General features: G+C 39.7%; 1 long non-coding RNA gene across 1 annotated transcript in view; it reads right to left on the bottom strand.

The window, feature by feature from the left end:
- Positions 1-1,700: 1,700 nt before the first annotated feature.
- LOC146306656 (uncharacterized) overlaps positions 1,701-14,771 on the bottom strand; it is a 98,853-nt gene continuing 85,782 nt past the window's right edge. The window contains exon 3 of the long non-coding RNA XR_014768954.1: positions 1,701-1,963. This is a non-coding gene — a long non-coding RNA (uncharacterized LOC146306656). The remainder of the gene's footprint in view (positions 1,964-14,771) is intronic.

Here is a 14,771-nt window from a genome sequence, read left to right as displayed (position 1 = left end):
GTGATGTAGCTACAAAACAACCATTTTCTTTTCACTGCTAAATTTTTTTTGCAGTTTTTCCTCATCCAGCATCCAACTGAGGGTCTAAGAATGGAGGATGTACTGTAGAGATTTTAAAACCGTTTGGGGCAAGTTTGTGATTTTGGGCTACATACTGTGCATAAAACTTGACAGATAACAAAAATGCAAAATATTACAATATTTATTGCAGTAACTTAACTTACTGCTACTGGTATTATTTGTAAACATCATCTAATTTTACGAATCTGCTCTGATCCACAAAGCTAAAGTGGTAATTTGAGCATGATGTGCAGGAGAACTCACATTTACAACTGGACAAACTGAAGAGTGGCTGATGGTCAGAGCCAATAAAAGCAGCTTTAAAAAAACTCTAAGGGTATGATGATTGGGCTGTGTTGATGACATCACTTGGCGCTTGTTAAATATAGAAGCAGTATACTCAAAGAGTCAATTCACAGATGAGAGATGAAACTGATCAGATCAGCCTGTCTCACTCTGATGGGGGAACTCCCACAATGAAACAAACTCACCCAAACACAGATGAACGGGGTGGACCCTCCAACTCTCTGGCATAGTGAAGACAGGGACTTTCCCTGCCTGCAGCACAGGGCACACACACGCGCACACACACAGTCCCAGGGACACACAGTGAAAAAGGTCACCCCTGGTTGACACACACGCAGTGAGCAGAGTCATGGCTGATCTGACAGGGTTGCGACAAACACTCATGCATCCATACACATACACAAACACACACGCAGGCCACGGTCAGTGTAACCAGTGCCAGCTAAATCTCCTCAACAGAGCAGTGATGAGGCCGCAATCTGTGATCATGACACTGCCTTGACACGCACTGTCTGGACTCAGACACAAACACATACACACACAAAGAGCAGCAGACAGTATCAGTCGAGCCTCTATTTCACGGTCATTTGTCTTGTATCTGGGTTTGCCATTGCTGCCCTCCTTTGACTCGAGGCCTTGTTCTCTATGAAGCGCCGTCCACTGCTTTCTGTCATCACAGCCAAGCATGCCGCAAGACACTTTTCCACTGATGTAGCACAACGTTTACAGAAATCCACCAGTCAAATTAATTTCTTAGCAAAGTTTTTGGATGAGTGGTCAAAGTTTCCAAGACAGAAACACGTGACTGGGCAGAATTTAACTAGTCAGCAAGAGTCATCTGTTTGGAGGCTGGTAAGCCCAGTGCAAGGACTAAATTTGTAAAGATTCAATCTGTTTTATAAGCACAGTATCCCAGCTCCTATCCATGCTCTTATCAGCTCTAAGTGTGTTTCACACTCACTGTGTATTGTATATTATTAATTTGTTGTGGTTAAGCTAATATTACAGACTAATTACTGCTGCGTGTTTGTTGACTGCAACTGCAAAAATGGACCTTAAGCAGACTCAGGTAAAAAAAAAAATGTCATAGTACAGGTATTCAAGGAATTGGTCTTGGAAAAAGTTTAATAAAGTTTGGTCCCCTTTAATATGATATGCAAAAACACTTTTGTGTAAAATAAGCCTCCTCCCTGAACAGACAACTAAGTCAGTGCTCTATTTTCCCTTTCAACCAAAACTAGTGCCAGCACACTAAAGTAGAGAACTTTCACAGTCAGAATTTTATATCTTGTGCATTTTTTAAAACATGCGCGTGTATTGATTTTTTCTTTTTTTGTGTATTTCCCCTTCATGTCATGTCAGTGACTGTTGATGAGGATGAAAAAAAAATCCATACAAAAATGCGATAGTAACACAGTGTGTAAAACTGAGCGAGAGATCTTGCATCCATTTCAGACTGTTCTCAGAGTTGAAGATGGAACCATCTGTGTATGTAACAGAGACAGTACAGGAGAACAGGAGATCACTAACCTTGACAACCTGAAAAGAAAAACGTCCAGAAATAATCAGATCCTCTGTCCACTGAGCCCCCGCACTCCTGAAAACAAAGCAGAACAAAACCACAGCTAATTAATTCTACAATATTATCAAATGTGAAGGACTATGAGGTTAGTCCAATACAGTCTAATATAGGTTTAGACAACCCTAAAGAATAGAGTCTAGCTATGATAACTACTTTTCTTTGTTCAACTTGCTTTAACCATTTTATTCTTAAACTTTTTATACAAAACAGTTCTATCATCAAATTCACTGTATATGTATGTTTATTCTTTAGAAAGCCCTTCTGGTCTTTGGTTTCTTTTAAGAATTTTGTTATAATTTCAGTTGAGCAGGTAAGAGATCCGATTTCAAACTTAAATAAATATCTGTTAATCATGGTATCAAAAGTACAAAAGCTATTAAAAAATGATAATAAATTAAGTTATCTGCTCAGTTTGATCTTCATTGTTTTGCCTAAAATTTGGCTTGCAGCAAAACCACACAGTTCTCATTCACTTTCTGTACCAGCACTGTGTGTGCAGGTTGTTCATTTGAAAAAAAAAAAGATAAAAAAGAAAGAAGAAGGTGTGTTTGGTGTCAAAAAGTGCGAAAATGCTTCTGTGCATGAAATCATGAGGTAAGAGAGAAAGAGGGAACTGAAAGGTGATTTAAAGACACAAAAAGTGAGAAGGGGTGAAAGAATGAAAAACTGATGGCATATTAAGTTATTCTATCTTGAAGATCCACTCTTCCTTTTTCCTCTCCTCATCCCTCCATTCCTCTCCCTTACCCACCCCCGTCTTGCTCCCCACATTCCTCCTACCCTACCCCCCTTCATACCAGAATTCTTCCATCTATAAATATCAACAAGAGAGACTATAGAAGTACATACACACGCGCACACACACACACACACACACACACACACATACACATACACACACACACACACACACACACACACACACACACACACACACACACACTGTAAACACACACACCAGTCTAAACCAATGAGCACAGTGGTGTATTGTGCCAGCAGAGCCAATACACACTTCCATGGCCATTACTCCCCATGGAAACAGGCGAGTGCGTTCGCACACACATGTGATGTTGACGTTGTACCCGCACAGTGGCTGCCTTAGACAATAAGCTATTTCAGGGCCAAATCTCTGACAAAAATCCATTTTTCCACCCCACTAAAAAAGATCAGGAATGAGGGAGGGAGAAAGAGCAGGATAGAGAGAAAAGCTGAAATCAAATAAACAGTGGCGTACATCTCTCTTAAGCTGGATTTATCTCTGTATTTTGTCATCATTCTAATTTATTCCCCAACCTGCTTACAATTACTGCCTTTTCAAAACTCATATCGCCGGCTTGTTGTTGTTCTCACAGAGATTGCGTGGTATCTGCCAATGAATGAGCGGGGGACTTGCATAAGGTGGAAAAGCTCCTAGTGTACTTTTGTAGATTATCCACTTGATACCGATTCATTTTCCTCTCTCACTTGTCACAGTTTTGTAAAGGAGGCGATGTAGGACAAACATGCAAACACACACAAAAACAGACACACGCATGCACGCACGCACGCAGACACACGCGGTACTGTAGAGTGTAGAGGAAGGGAGTGGGCTCATCATCTTTAGTTGTGATTACAACACTTGGCAAGCTCTCCCCTGCCTGTTTGCCTGCCTATTGCCTTACAAATGGATTAGTAAGCCCTGTTCCATTTGTGTGTGTAGCTTCTCTGAGATTTAGGCTGACTTACAAATAACACCAATCAGATTTGGGAGCAGCCGTTGTGTAGTCTTTTGGGCGATGTGATTTGGGGACAACGCAACAGTATTGCTCATATACACTTTGTTCAGAAAACCTTGGAACCCGTTGTGTGTGTTTATGTGTTGTGAAGACTTTACGCGTCTCATAATAAGGAAGTCTGATTGCAACTTTTGGAGTCAGTCAGCGGTTAATCCATGGGAGGCCTGCTCGCTCATCCCTGGTTTACATGTAATACAGAGGAGGACAAGTCTGATCTGAGAGAAAAAGAGGTATTTAGACAGGGAAGGCAGGGTACAGATGGTTCACAGTACAGAACACTTAGTGTCACTGTAAAACATGGGACAGTTCATCACAAACCCGACTGCAATGCATCTTACTTTTTCTCGGAGTGCATGTAAGTTACGGCCAGCCTTAGTCCAGCATGAAGGGTGGTGGTAATGCACCTGAAGCTGTTTAGTAACTGCCAAAAACATTTTTTTCTTAATTTAGCAGTCAAGTAAAAATGCTAAAAATTAAACTAGGGAGCTCAAAACTATCCATCAACTAACATTAATGCATGGATGTACTGTATTTATGAACGGGACAAAAGTTTGAACGTCCTCCCAGGCTCTCATTAACGCTGCTCTCTCACCCACACAGGTCATTCACAGTTGTTGGATCAGGGATCACAGAAACACTACAAGAGCTCACTACACACTTAGTTGAAATCATTAGCGCCACATTATACTAGAAAACAATGTATAGACTTCTATAAACATAACCCCTATCAATTATCACTTATGACTGTATCTGCAGAGACACAACAATAAATTATCTATCAGGTGTGTTTACAGCTAAGATAAATCCTACTGATTCTACCTTTAATGAGGGGAACAAAGGAGACAGACTGGACAAATCCTGCATTGTCACAAACATTACTTACTGATGTAATTACACATTTGTCTTTAAGAGACAGATGAATTTACATCTTTTCAACATCTGGCTAAATATGGTCTTTGAAACGGTTTAAAGGTTTCACAGTATAATAGGGTATTAGGAAATCTCAACATGAGACTAACAAGTAAAAAAAAGAAGAAAAACGCATCTGTTTGGGAGCATTTTGGATTTAGTCTTGATGATAAAGGTAATCTCACAAACACTGCAGACAACTGATTAGTCAGAGTAGTGAGTGTGTAACTTTAGCAAGCATTAGAAAGAAAGGGTGACGGGCACTGATTATTGTCTATGGTGTCAGCGAGGGAATGCATGTTGAGTGGAGTAAAAGGTGGGCAGTGAAGTCATTGCTCTGGTAGTAAAGTGACGGCACTGTAAATGCAGTGTATGTTTAAGTTTGTCAGTGAATAAAGGCTGCAACTTCTCAAAACTGCAGCAGAGCTCCTGTGTGTGTTGTTCCCTGTGAAATAACGTTGCCACCATGCTCAGCTCTGCCTGCATGAGGGAGTACTACCTGCAGTAGAGTACAGCCAAGTTGTACACAAATTCTGCCATAATACTGTATACCACAGTAGGATGTCAGGAAGGTATGACAAAATAGATACTGCTCAAGCCTAACTGTGTCACTCAGGTTGTGTTCGAACACACAGTTCTACTATAATTAAAAATCTTAGTACACTGTCACACCAGAAAGTGCCACAGCAAAAATCATGTGGGCATTCTCAGAAAATAGTTGGTGCTGGAAGCTTGGTGACTATACTGACTACTCTGTCTTGGACTCTCAAATCCTTTAGCATTGCAAAGATGGTTTTAAATTGGTTGAGACATACTCTTCAAAAAGTACCTTGCAAATTTAATTTGCCTTCATGAGACAAATTGGCAGTTGTATTGATTCAACTGAAATGAATTCATTTTACTTTTTTCCAGTAAATGCTGATGAGTGTCCTTAAAGAGGAGGTTGTGGTGGACTGGTTCATAAAACGTTTGTGGCTTTGACAGTGGAGACTGAGATTTATCTCCACCCCCCTCCCCCCCAACAAGCGACCGCAAAGGCGATCCTCACCAAACCTTGCAGTTTTACTTGCCTAAACTTCAGAAACCTTAACATGTAGCAGAGGCAGATAAGAATGGAATGAAATATGACAACTATTTTTATGTTTGAGGACTTATTGGGAGGCACATAATAATCTACTTTTTCAATACAGTGTCAGAGACGTGTTGGTTCAACAATTTGGCATCTCTGGTGACCTCTGTGTTCTGTCAAGAGCATTAATATGTCCAGATGTGAAAATTCTTTTCATTTGTCATGTAACCCTGAGTAGGAAGAAAACAATATTACAGAAACATATATATATGTGCGTATTGAAAGAGTTTTAACTATGTATATTATTTTTTTGTTAGGCTGGAGATATACTTGCTGTTTAACCATGCGCTTGCGTTTGCATATGCATAGCGTTAATTTCTGAGGACGTGCACAACCATCGTTTCAAATGGATGCAGGATACGCAAGGCAGCCATGAAGTGTAGGGATGCGTAGGGGTGCGTAGGGATGCGTAGGGGTGCGTATGCAAATGCGTAGTTAAAAGCAAGTATATTTCCGCCTGTAGGCATCAAGCAGCTGATTTAGGTCAGTACTGTAATGCACTTTAAGTGCCTTGCTCCAAAACATCATGACTGACAACTATCTGGTCACAAACTCTTCTCTATCATTTATTAAAAATAATTATAAAAATAATAACACAAATTTCAGTGTAGAAGAATAAGAGGTGTTTGGTATATGGGAAAAGTGAGTGTGTGACTGTGTGTATGCACACATATGTGTTTCGCCTGACCCGAGAGTACAGTTTGTATGAATAAAGCTCTAAGCTGTGCTTCCATTAAGCCCCTTTCAACACAATGCCTTTCTCTCTCAGAAACTCTGTCTGATGGAAATCTGCTTTTGTTGCTGCAGTTCAATGTCCCTGCTATCTCCTGATGGAAGGAGAGAGAAAGAAAGGTCTGAATGGGCCTCTATAGTTTTATGTTCCAGACGGTTCACGCACACACATTTGCCAAATCACACACACTCCTTGCTCCTCTACAATGAAATCAATGCTCTCAGTTTTCCTCTCTGTGCACAACATCTCACAGTGCCAAAGTCTTCTTGTGATCAAACACCACATCATGTTCTGCAACTTCTGATACTGATGCTAACACAGTGCAGCTTTTGTACTCTGGTGTGGCTGTTCATTCACATTGTATTCAATCGCAAATAAAGGATGCCTTTTTTGATAGGTGTTTTTATTACATTTTCTTTTTTTGGATGGAAATTTCTTATTCATTTTCTAATGGTTGCCATGCCTTTTTCTCTTGCTGATATTTTGTGCTTCTGATCACATATCTCCCATATTTGCTATCAGGTATAATATCCCTGTACTTTGCAGTAGCATTGTCTTTTCAAAATAAAATCAACCGAAAAGACTCAATTTGTGAAACTCAAATCAGTAATGTAAAACATGGCATATTAAACACTAACATGAAAGAAAATAATACATCTGAGAATCTTTTTGCGTCCACATTTTTAACCAAACTTACAAAATCATGTTTGCAGAGACTTTTTTAGATACTGGGGTTATCTAAATCTGTGAGGAAATGAAACCAGGTACAATCATGCCTCCTGGCATATATCCTTATCAATGTGACAAAGCTTATCCTATTATTCACAGAACTGATGGACACATTTCACCTCAAGAGAATTCCACTTATCTTTTAAGACAAGTTAAACAATTTTGAGAAGATTTGGCAACCTTTAGTCCTTCATCTTGCAGAACAAACCAAATCTTAGCACAGTCCAGGGCTGGAACGGGGATGGGGAAGATGAGGGAAGCGCTTCATGTCAATAATGTGTTTAAGGTCTTGTGTTTTTTTGTTTTTTTTTTTCCTTTCCTTTATTTGTTTACTTATTTCTTATATGTTAGTATATGGAAAAGAAACACGACAATATGTTTGTTAACTTTAAAAATGATTCTTTCCAATTAAAAAAACATTTAAAACAACCACAACACAAGAGTATCTAACATAATCTAACATTTAGCTTTAGATTTTGATTGTCTGTTGTGTCATTTGGCTCTACAGTTTCTCCACTGTCTGTGTGGGCATGTTTGTGTGTGTCGGGGTTGAGTGGGTTACACAAGTGAACATATGTCAGGAAATATGTCTGGTTTGGTTTGGATAGGAGCGCTGGGCTGCTGCTCCCAGGCCTACCGTGGGACCAGGAGTGTCCAGGGATAAAGCCCGATTGTTGAGAAGATAAAGGCCACTAACAGAGTGGACGGAGAAGGGGAGGGACAACAAGACCGTCCCGCCAAAGGCTGCCACACATGCGCATGAAGGCACAAACACATGAATACATTTAAATGTCAGGACGTACACAGGCATTATCTACAGTAGTTTCATATAAAATAAATAAATAAATAAATAAAACAAACACAGTGTCAAAGTTTTATGTTGCCAGTGAGCTGGTGGGGAGATCATAGGACTGTTCTGCTGGTTATGTAACAAGGCTGAGTGGACATGCTGATTGTCTCTGAAACAGTGAGAGTCAGACAAAGACTGATACAGAGAGAACACAGCAATATTTAAAGTACCTATATATAGAAAAAAATAGAATCAATTAAGTCATTTGTTTTAATTAAAGCTGTGTTTCTAATGTGAACATTAATGCTTCAAGGTTGGAGTCTATTAGAGGATTGGATTGGATTACTTTAGATTGTGCAGGTACCTAGTAAACTGGTCACTCAGTGTAAATGCATTCGTTTGGCTAATTCTTACTGTCTGCATGCATTCTGCAAAGACACTGTCACACACAACTAATAAACCTCAGAGAGAGAAGGATGAGCACTCACCCACAGTAGAATTAGTGCATACAAAACTGCATACTGTAGAAGACAGAGACAGGGACATGAGCAGACTGAAAATGAATGAAGTTAATGCACAAATACACCAACACAGACAGTGACCTCTATTGCTGGCCAACTGAAAGCTTCTGACTGGTTGAAATGTGATCAACTTGATTGGATTATAGACAGGATACAATGGAGACAGAGAAAGAGTTCTTGGCCTGAAAGCTCCCATCTCTATTGTATCTGCCCGCAGGTGACCAGGGTCAAAGACACCACTGGAGTAGAGACCACTGGTGAACAAGCACACACTGATCAAGTCTTATTATGAAAGTATTATATGGCAGCAAATTCTGGCTCTGATACCTTATAACAATTTTGATGAGGTCACTTTTATTAGTGGACACAGGGAATAAAGCAAGAACAATTTGTGAATCTGAACAACTGTCCAGGAGGAAATGTGTACAATGTACTGAATTAAGTATTATAGGGATTTAATTCAGAACTAACCTATGCCTGAAATCATGCATGATGCCTGAGAATTTTAAGCAGCTTTGAAACTGTCTGTTCACCCAAGTCACAAAAATAAATATATTTTTCCATTTACAACTATTGTTATCTAGGAACACAGACTGCCCTTTATGCTGTCAACAGTTGTCTGGGAACTGTTTACTACTGTTTTCTACTCCTTAGTAGAAAATAGACCCCAGATTCCAGTGGAATTCCTGCAGAATAGCAATCAATTTCATTATTGATCACTGAGACAGGACAGGTTAAAAAAAAATCTGCAGGAGCAGGCAGGAGTGGAAATCATAACAACAATATGTCCAGTTTTTGCAAGCTCTTCACTCTGGAATGGCAAGAACAGGATGGGATAGAAGCCATTCTCCTGCGATTAGGATGTTTTTGATTTTTTGTTTTTTTTTTTGTTTTTTTACTCTTTCATTAGATTGGGATGGGACAGGGATAGTTTTTTTTGGGGGGGGGATTGGACAGGAGTGAAAAAGTATTTGGTTTGTGTGTTCTGGGCAACATGGCAGCCTCCATGAAAGAGGACCTGCACTCTCTGAAGATATAAACAGCTCATTCTAAAGTGACAAAAAGGCAACAAATTCTTATTATACACTAATGAGAACATGCTTATGATTGTTGTTTTCAATTTCTGTCACTTTCTGGCAATAAACCAATGTAAATCTTACACAGCGGACCTGTAAGGTGCTGCAAACTAAAGACTAACTAAGGAAGGAAAGAACAATATTGCCTACTGTACATGCAAAGTGTGTGTATGTGTGCAGCAGCAGTTGTAGCATCTGTGAGGGTCACAAGTCCAATCTTGTTTTATCATATTAATAGTGTCCTTCTCAACATTTTTATCCATGTACACACATAAACACACACACTTGCATCCCATCTTCACCACTTAATCACATTACTCACGGCCTGCCACAGTTCAACACGCTTACATCAACAATACACACCAACTCCAACACACAGCTCATAGACTCCACATAAAAATGTAAAAAATACTGTACTTCTATGCCCCAAGTAGGAACATACTGTACAAACCTGCACATATGCTCTCAATACACACTTATAATGTAAAGGCCAGTGGAGTAGGATGTTACTGAGAAGCATCTCTTCAACTTCCTATTGCAGCAGAAAGATTGCTAATAGCCTAATACTGACTGTTATACAAACCTATAAAATACACCTCGAAATTAAGTTACTTTTCTCCGATTGTCTCTTGAAGGCACAATTCACTATTCAAAAAACATTAACAGTATAGGACTTGCATTGTGCTATACGCTATTCCATCATCAATTCAATCCATGTGGACAACAACATCGCCACAGCAATTTCATTTATTCCCGCATTCATATAAAATGTATTATGGCTGTAATGCTGCATTCTGTGAAAGATAATGTTAACAATAATAAAAATGCACTTCATTATATTCCATGGGCAAATTAATGCCCTGGAGCGCATTATATGAAATGAAGGCTGGTCTAATATTATGCAGACAATGAACCATTGGGTCTAAAGATGTCATCATGAACCACAACTTACTGGAACAAATGTGCTCAGCAATTATGCATCAGTGACATTAGGGTATTGTGTTGTTTGCTGTATGGACAAGGACGCATCTCAGTACCTTGACCCCTTCTCAGAGCTGGCCAATAGCTATTCAAACCAAGGCTTCCTTTTGAAATGTGACATCACCACTTTTCTTTGCCAAGTCTAAATCAACCCGGGTAATTAGAATTATATAAACAAGGAAGAATGAGACCTTTTCTGTTCCGTCTTTGTGAGGGAGAAGGGATAAATTGCATTTCTGATAGATGTCAATAGGAACACCAGATACACAACTGTAAGACCTTGTACAGACCTTGAAACAAATACACAAACATGTTACAGAAGCAATCTCACTTGACAAGCATACTGTCATTACGTCCTGGTCTCTTGGGTTCTCAAACCAAAAAACTACAATAGTGTCTTCCCTGACAAGTCCAATACAGGATGAAGTTTTGCTTGGCGTACAGGTTTGTTCAAATCTGGCGTCATGTGTCCCCTTACTAAGACCATTACATTGCTTCTATGTTTTTGCAGATTTAAAAAAAAGTCCTGAAACACAGGATCAATAAGTGTTGCACAGTGGCTGTTCTGCCTCTATTTCTTATGTCCATTCAATACATTCAGTTACAATATTCGCACCACTCAGTGTAATTTTTTTGTCCTTTATCAATGTATTAAAGATGTCCTAGATTGCCTATTCTTCACTGCCTTCACTTAGGTTCTGTGTCCACACTGTAGTTTTGTATCTTGGTGTTCTCCTAGGGGCAATGTGATCGGGGTAGAATGAAGTATATAATAAATGTTTTTAATAGATTTTAATACGTCACCATGGACCAGTGGAAGGTACAGTGCCAGTTTTTAATACATTTATGTTTGTAAAAAAGATGACACTCACATTCATATGCATTAAGGTCTTTCTAACATAAGGTCAACCACTCCAATGCAGCGAGATTCTTTTGTCAATGTCACAAATGTACTTCAAACCTCAATTTTTTAAACAAGGATGAGAGTCCTTAACGTGCACAGAAAAAATAAAAATGTGAAGAGCTAGCCTACATTTCCATGAAATCTGACATATGTAGAAAGTTGATCACCATGTCATATGACTTGACTTTCCCTCCATGAAAAGTGTACAAATATTGTATAAGCCCATGCTTACATAAAAAGGTTGGCATTTGGGGGACATTAGTGTCTTTTTAACATGCACCATAATCTGTAAATGCTTGGCCAATTTATACTTTATCATATTTATGAAAAGCACTACATTGCATTATTGTTACGCAAAAGTTGCTGAAGCAATCTACCTACACTGATCAGCCATAATACTAAAACCACTGACAGTCTTGTTACAATGGCACCTGATCCATGGAGGATCCACCTTGCAACTTACAGGATTTAAAGTTGCTGACAAAGTCTTGGTGCCAGATAGCACAGGACACCTTCAGAGGTCTTGTGGAGTCCACGCCTCAATGGGGCAAAGCTGTTTTGGTAGCATGAAGGGGACCTACACAATATTACAATATTAAGCAGGCAGTGGTGGTGTGACTTTAGACATGACTGCTATAGCACCTTCTGCAAAAAAAAAAAACAAAAAAACAAAAAAAAACAACCCTTGCTCACAATGCCCAGATTATTACAACGTTAGATATACTTTATATATATTGATGTGTTTGTATTTATAAATCAATTATAATAGTAAGTTATCCTAGTCTGCCTTTCATATAGTGCACCTTGATCAAAGAGCTCATTAAAGTTGCAGACTGTGAACTGTCCATGTTGCAGAAATGGCTGGAAATGAGTCTGACATTTCCAAAACAACTTAGCAGCATTCTGCAATAAACAGTCTAACCCCATGCATTGTGTGTCTTGTATTGCTGATAGTCTTGTATGATGGATGTCAAGTGCTATGGAAGCACTGCAACTCGATCTGTAATGGTGCAGCCATGCTTGAACGACTAAACATGGAACTTTTGTGACAGCCAAAAAGCTAGTACTGGCAAGATAAACCCAGTAATGTTTCACAACCCATGTGTAAAAGGCATTTTTTGATCATGTCAGAGATGTGCCATTAGGTGATACTGTAGATAACATCCCGCTGGACAGAGGTAATAAAAGATTAGGAGAAAGGCCAAAGTGAAACGCTCAGGCTTGTTTTTCTCTCTTCTCTCTCTCTCTCTCTGACAGTTGCTGTACCATTAACACCGCCTCCACAATTAGTGTCTTCTCACCGGCTCCACACACACAGACATACACGCACAGACACACAGACACACACACACACACACACACACGGTGACACCCCAGGGCCCTGCACAACCCAAACAGCATAATTAGACATCCCCTAAACAAAGCACACACTCTGTAATTACTCTGTAATGTTACATAGCACAGGGGACTCAACAAAAGCCATTTTCCCTGGATCAACCAGTGGCACACACACATACGCACACACATATGCGCACACACCCACATTCATGCACACACAGCATACTCTTGTCCCATGTGTCTGGGGCTGTGTACATTTTTATTGATTTCACCAGACAGAGAATTCCCACTGGCTGTTGTCTGGCTTGTGAGTACATGGTGAGTGTGTATGTGCATGTGTGTGTGTGTTGCAAATACAGTACCTTTAGGTATGTGTGTAGTTGCTTACATAAATGTATGTACTGTATGTGCATGTGTGTCCCTGAACTCAACGGCACATGAAAAGGCAGAGAAATTGAATCTCTTCATCTTCTGTTGCTCAGTTCGGGAAGGCAACCATGCTAAGCACAGACGGAGCACTCACATACACACACAGACACACACCAAAACACACACCTCTCTCTGTCTCGTTGCCTCCTAGTCTCCAGAATGGGACATGACTAATTTCTCCAAACAGAGCGACAGCATAAACACAGGCCCGAACACTTGTGCTGATACCGTTGTTGACAGGACTCCCCTCAGCTCCAACCATCTACCACCACTACCCCCCACCCCAATCTGACTTCAACATAACAGGCCCCCCTCGTCCGCCCGACATACTCCCACCCTGTTCCTCCTCCCACCCTCTCCTCCCCTTTTCCGCCTCCGTGCCCCCAAGTCAGTGCAGATATTGCTCTAAGTCCGGCAGCAGTAAATTAAATCTCTGTGCCAAGCCAAGTAGTGTGAAATCACATTAGATCTTAATCAGCGACTATTGTGTTTGCCTTCTTGGGTTTTTTCTTATATTATGGGTGTTATCTTTTGTTGTTTGCAGTTTTATTTCACAATGTGTGAGCCATCATGGTGGGAATATCTGCAAGTAACTGTAAACTTTGACTGAGAATACACTGAATTGCAAACATCAAAAACCTTGACTTCAAATGTAGGGATTTGTGTCCATCCATCCCTAACACAGATACTCTCACATTGTGATACAGGGTTCCCCCCAGGAAATTAGCTAGCAAAGGTTGAAAACTTAACTTTAAACCAATTTCATTGTCAAGCAGGAGAACATGAGACTTCAAACTAAATCCAGGCTGGTGTTTGACCAGTCCTGCTGCTTATGCACTCATCCAAAGCTAAAGGGCCTTTTTCATGGACAACATTTTGACATGCCACAGTCTGAAAAGCACATAATAAAATAAAAATATTATGAATCATGTCTTCAGTTTCAGGGTCTTGCGATTGTGCATGCTGGCTCATTGTCACACTGTCATGGAAAACAGGGACACTTGAGTAGAATAGGCACTATTGTTAATACCATTGTCGACAGCTCCATTCCCCACAATGACAAGTCAAAATGTCGGCTGTGAAAAAGATAAATTGTGAACAATTTTGCCATTCATTGTTACTCTTGCAAAATTGTAAAAAGTTTTCTGCCCCTTTCAGACATGGCAATTTGCTACTATAATCTCTACAAAGTAAACAAACATTCTTATCAATCCTTCATTGTTACTGCCTGGGCTTAACATGACACATTACAGTAGATACATATCTTCCTCTGATCAAATTAGTATCTCAATGATGGTATAAACAATTACCTTGTACATTAATTATAATGAACATATATCTAGCTTTTTGAGGAAGTCTTTAAACTCCCTTGTACAGTATGTAGCGTTTTTTTTTTTCAATAAAAGGATGTGCTACATTTATGTCATTCATACTAACTGTATTGAAGTGGTTATGGTGGGACTAGAGATTGAGGCCCATGAGTAGGCTTTGGTATTGCGACTTTTTCAT

The sequence above is a fragment of the Lutjanus erythropterus genome, chromosome 22 (assembly GCF_056507025.1).
Source record: "Lutjanus erythropterus isolate fLutEry1 chromosome 22, fLutEry1.hap2, whole genome shotgun sequence".
Taxonomy (NCBI): Eukaryota; Metazoa; Chordata; class Actinopteri; order Lutjaniformes; family Lutjanidae; genus Lutjanus; species Lutjanus erythropterus.
This window is presented reverse-complemented; position numbering and strand designations above follow the sequence as displayed.